This window comes from Sturnira hondurensis, unplaced genomic scaffold (genome assembly GCF_014824575.4).
Source record: "Sturnira hondurensis isolate 20B ecotype Veracruz unplaced genomic scaffold, ASM1482457v3 Scaffold0009223, whole genome shotgun sequence".
Taxonomy (NCBI): Eukaryota; Metazoa; Chordata; class Mammalia; order Chiroptera; family Phyllostomidae; genus Sturnira; species Sturnira hondurensis.
The window spans coordinates 1,688,913-1,694,882 of NW_028081854.1; the positions used below are offsets into that span (position 1 = coordinate 1,688,913).

At 39.8% G+C, this 5,970-nt stretch overlaps 1 long non-coding RNA gene across 1 annotated transcript; it reads right to left on the minus strand.

The window, feature by feature from the left end:
• Positions 1-135, minus strand: LOC118994274 (uncharacterized). The gene is made up of 2 exons (XR_005068021.1): positions 69-135; positions 1-38 (listed from the first exon to the last, which is right to left on the minus strand). It is a non-coding gene; the product is annotated as an uncharacterized LOC118994274 (long non-coding RNA).
• Between the last annotated feature and the right edge of the window lie 5,835 nt (positions 136-5,970).

Sequence of the window (5,970 nt, forward strand, 5' to 3'; positions counted from 1 at the left end):
AAGATTTATCCATGTTGTTCCATGTAGTTCTAGTGGAACTACATGTTGTTCATGTAGTCCTAGAATACATATTCTCACTATTGCAATTCAGTGCACTGTATGAAATTATCCTGCGTGTACTCCCCTGTTGATGGACATTTGGCAAAAACTTCAGCCTAATTCTTTACTATTAAACTTAAACTCAGGAAAGAGAAAAAAAGTTCTATCACTAGAAGATTCTGATTAGTCAGACTTAAGAGAATGAATCCTGTCCTGCTTTTAACAAGTGGGAGGCAAAGAAAACGGAAAAACAGATTTGGCGTCAGTGCAGGGCCAGGCACTGGGACACCTCATCATGAGTCCTAGGCTGTCTTCAAACAAGCTCATCAGGATCAGGAAGTAGACTGTTCATGCCCTTTGGGAACATGACCTGTATCCAACCCAAATGGGAGGGGTAACACAAGGAGATAGTATGCTTTAGAGTAGTACTGAGTTAATGAGAATTTAGGAAGCTAAAGAATGTAGATGGTAGCTGGAAGGTGGTGTGTTTATCCAGAAGTTCTAAATATTAGTAAGGAATTCACTGTACAGAGGAATCTCTTTTGAATATGATTATTTGTTCTACTTATCCTGACCCTGGTGAATTTTCTTGAGCAATGAAAAATGAACCAAGGCTTAACTATTTGATGAAAAGCTTGAAAGCACTACTTCACCCAATTCAAAAGTTAACAGGACTAAAGTTATATTTAACACCAATTCTGGTGTCCATGATGCTTTGGAGAAAATGCTTAAAAGAATTCCTAAAAACCAGGAGAGAATATAATACTTTGTGGCTAATCATTAATAAAAAACCCAGCTGAGATGATGACATTTTTAAGGAAAAAGGTTTATGAGTTTCTGGCTCTCCCTCAAGTTCCATGGTTTCGTATGAAAACCTGTGAGGGAGTTCCTGTGAAAGGCAGGGAGTCTATAACTAACTTCTATTAATGACCGCCTCACTTCCCTGTCATTACCAAAGGAATGGCCCTGACTGTATGACCCTGGAGGAAAAGGAAGGCCTGGCATATTAAAACAGCAGCAATCCTCTGCTGAGTCTGACTTTAATTAGTTTCCTTCTACTCTAAGAACCTCAGCTTCAATCTGTAACTGATCATACACCAGAATCTTATACAGGAGCCCTGTAATTAACGTACTCAAGGTAACAAGCAGAAATAACAACTGGTACTTAATAGGCGTATTTTCAAAACACGTTAATAAGTGTTTAAATATTTGGAAAACTAATACTGAAAGAGAGTTAAGTAATGTCTCCCTCTCTAACATCAGTTGACCCAGAAAATCTAAATCTGCTGCTGGACTAAAGGCGTTCATTCACCTGCACAAATCAAAACCCAACGGGAACAGGAGTTTGCAGCAAAGTAAAGGTTTATTAGTTGAGGAAATGCTGCCAACTCCAGGGTCATAGGTAAGCTAGTGCTCAATGACTTGGTTCCCGAATGGCTTGCAGGGGATAGGTTATATAGGGGAAAATCATTCCACATGGTGGCTGAGGGGACTGGAGTTGTGGGCTCCACTAATTGGTTGGGCCAGGGTAGGATTAGTTGGTCACTGTGTTAGGTAGGGTCATTCTGTGTACATTGGTCGGGGGCTGAAACACAACTGACATCAAGGCATTATCATAAGCTTGACCAAAATTCTGTTTCTGTGGTCAATAGGGCTGAGGCTTCGTTTTTAAGACAGTTTGACATTGCCCAGAATCTGATGTCCTAAGGGCTTAATGATTAAAGAAAGGAGTGGATAGACAGAAAAGAGAGAAGTCACGTTAAAGAAATGGAGTTTCTGCACAGTTACAAATTCCAAAGATTTCCAGAGAGAAGGGTCTAAAGTAGTTTTCCCGTGGTGTACTATTTACAAGCCTGGCCTACTACTTCCTTCTTTCTTGTGCAAAAATGCAAGAAAAAAATGCTTCTTGTTTGTTCCTTAACAGAATCTTTCAGTTATTTGAGGAAATCATGTTCTTTCTTACCTGAGGGGTACATACCCATCTGTTTTCCCTTCCTATGAGAGTCTCTATGAGAGTCTCCTCTGACCCCCTCCCATGTATCTAACCAACTCCTAGTCATCCTTGTGTTCTCAGCAAAAACATGAGTGTCTCAGATGATCCTCCCCCCGGCCAACCTCCTCCTGTCCCTGGCTTCCTCACTATATGCACCAGATCAGTTCTCTCGGCTGAACTGTCCCCTGGCTGCTTGTATTTCTTCTTTGTAGCACTGATCACTCAAGAAAGGGTTTGTTAATGTCTGTCTTCCCTGGTAGACTCTAACCTTTACCGGGAAGTAACATCTGTTTTATTTACTGCTTAATTCTCAGCACCTAGCAAGGTGCATAATCGGTAGTCAACAAATGTCTGCTGAATAAATGGAAATATCTCATGCTACAGACACTTAAGATTCTGGAAACAAAATCAGCTGTATATAGCCCTGACTGGGTGGTTCATCTGCTTGGAACATCATTTGTGCACAAAAGGACTGAGGTTTGATACCCAGTTGGGGCACACACGGGAGGCAACTGATGGATGTTTCTGTCTCGTTCTAAAATCAATGAAAAACAAACAAACAAACAAAAAAACAAACTATATACTCATATGAGCATTTAAAAAAGCCAGTCAGGATTTTAAAATATATTTTCATATTTTTTAAAAAGCTCCTTTCCTTTTGGTTTATATTTATTTGTTTCAGTTACTAGGAAGTAACTGGTTTGGAAAAAAATGCCTTTTCCCTAGGAGTCTTCCTTCCTATGGATTTAAACCAACATTTATTCCTCAAACTATCAATGATCTCTCACTGATGCAGAACTGGAGGAATCCTTTTCATTCCCCACTAGTTTCAGGGGTTGATCTGATGCAATGGGGTCTCCTAGGATTTTCCAACTGGTGACACCAGAGATATGAAATTGTTTAGAGGACTCCAATTGACCTTCAGTCTCAAATGCCTATGAAGCCTGTTCTTATAGAACTTTTACAGTAAAAATTTTTATACCTTTCACCCTCAGATTGACATTTCTGTAAATTCTGTGTCCTTTCACATCCTTAACCCCAAAATACCAGAATGAGGAAAGATGAGACATAAAGTGTGAACAGAAGAAATAGTGATGGGAAAGGGGCTTCTTTTTTTAGAATCGTATCCCCATGTATTAACAATCCCAAGCTAAAATTTGTTACCAAGCATCTGTTCTGCACAGCCTGTGCCAGTAAGAACAGGATGACAAGGCTTGCTGCTAGTGCACTTGGCCTCTGGTCACAATTGGAAAAAGCTTCCCCTATAGCAGGTGTCCCAAAGGTTGGTTGATGAGGTGATTTTTGATAAAAAATACAAATACTTATCTTACTGTGATTCTCTTAATGTTTTTAATAGCCCATCAAAACCATGATTTAAGGTATCTTTGATTTTGTAGTGATACTACTTCCTTTAAATAAATGTATCACAACATATTTTAAGTTGGTTTAATGTACAGATAAATAATAATAAAAACTGTGATAGTGGAGTCTGAAAAAGAAATTTGAGAGCTGCTGCTCTAAAGCACCTGCTATGTTTTATCTAGGTGTTTGTCTTGGCTAAGCCATCCACTTAGAATGCCTATTGTTGGCTAGCCACCCCACCCACCTAGTACATACCTATTCATAGTACTCCTGTTTTTTTGGAGAACCCTTTCACAAGTCAGCTACTGCTCTTTTGAAATTTCAATGGGTCCATTTTTCCTTCTGAATTTCTGGAGAGCAGGGACTGTTTTGCCCACTAGAACAGTAGTAGTAGTATACTGTATACTACTACTATATACTGCATGCAGACCAAGATGGCTAAGAATCTGGTCTAAAATAAAATTGTAGTTACTTAAAACCTTTTTTTTTTGCTCATCAGTTTTCATTAGTGTTTGTGTATTTAATGTGTGGCTCAAGACAACTCCTCTTCTAGTGTAGCCCAAAGACACTAAAAGGTTGGACACCTGAGAGTTCAGTCAATTGTGACAAAGTCACCAAACAATTCTATTCCAACCCACAAAGAGGAAAGGACCATTTTTTCTGTACCTTGTTGCTAAGGAAGACAATTATCTTCTTATAAGATTCCCTATATAGTATCTGCTCCTCCCCCTCCCCTGCAGCTGCCTGCCCTCCTTCAACTACATTTCACATCAGCACCTTCAAAGGAGGTGGACATTTGGCTGGACTGTTCTGCTCTTCCATTCCCTGTAGCAACCAAAGGGAGCTGACAGCACAGAAGAGATACCAGGACTCATTACAGTGCTACCAGCCTGCAGGCCCCACACTACTGTGGAGAAAAAAAGGATTCTACAGAAAATAAGCTCACAAATGATCTGATCCTAAATTCCTAACTGCGTAGGTTATGGCTTATAGTCATACCCCAGGTATATTAACTTCTTTAGTAGAAAAGGCTTACCTTTGCCTTAAGTGAACCCCATCCATTGTTTCTGTGCACCTAGATTAACACACCTTTGAAATGCCTCTTTTCAAACCCCTCAAGGGAAACCACAGCCCTCAAGAGAGCACACATTTTAAATATGGTATAATCTGATCCCCACCTTGCTTTCTTCTACTTACACTTCATGTGATCTTCCCTCCTTAATTCCAAACACATAAAACAAACTGCAAACTGTTATTCTCCAGAATATCTTGCTTTCCAACAAGTATTGTCACTTCCACTCAAATAAACTGAGAAAAATTCTCTCAGTTTTGGACTTTTCTTATGCTGGCACTTGCCTCCCAGGCACCCATCCATGCATTCAATTTTTGTTCAGTGTCCACCATGTGCCAGGCTCATGAGTTTCTAAGGATAGTGATAAACAAGCAGCCATGACCTGTGCCCTCCTATGCTTATATTCTAGTGGCAGATAGATGATGCACAAGAAAAAATGTCTGGTAGTGCAATGTGCTCTCCAGGAATTAAACAATAATAGATGAGTGAGCAGAGGTGGGGGTTATTTTATTTGGGCAGTGACATTTAAGCAACCTCTGAATGCTATCAAGGAACCTATTTTTTTTTCAAGGAGCCTATTAATGGGAATAGTTAAGAGGAAGGTGGATTAGGAAGAGGAAAGGGCAAGAACAAAGGCTGAAGTGGAAACGAACCTCAATGTTGATATAGAGAGAGCTTACGGGGGAGGTTAGGCAACAGGTAGCCAGAACTGCACACAGGTTGGGAGGGCCCTGGGAAGTTTGGTTTATAACCTAAGTGCAAAAAAGGAAGACACACTGATTTTGAGCAAGTTGGAGCATCATGGTCTGATTTACATATTTTAAAATGTGCTAATTTCAAACTATATCAGAAGTACTTCTGATTCTACCAATCTTAGAGATGATGAAGAGTCTTGCAGTCAATGTAAGAAATTTACAAACCTGTAAGGATTTTTTATTTTGAACCAAACTGACGACAATCACTAGGAAGCAAAACCTCAATGGATTAAAAAATTGCTCCAGAGAATGGCAGTTTTGCACCTTATTTGATATTTCAGAATCAAAGGAGAAGACATAAGGGGGTTACATGAAATCCACTAGTGGTAGATTAGGGAGGCAGGAGAAAGCATAGTAGAATTTCTGAGATTGGATAAAAACTACAATAGAAACATACCTCCTTTACATTGATGAGTACAGCATCGTTAACAATATTTACAGGACACAGAGACGGTATTCAGGGAACAGGATAATGAGGGGGTTCTGTGGTCTCTGCTCTGGTGGGAGATTGTGTCCGGAGGGGTGTGGAAGATTACTTACATTACAAAGGCATGTTACCATAGATGCAAAAAGGTGACAGGCTTGGTTAAGGTGAAGACTGACCTTTGTCAGAGAAGACACTGGCCTAAGACATGACTATCTACCATGATTTGCTTTTAGTTAGATGTTTTAATTTCAGACCATCATTATGTGGTTACTTCATCTCTTCAGTTTGTAAGGCCGCCATACAGGCCTCCCCTTGAACGTAT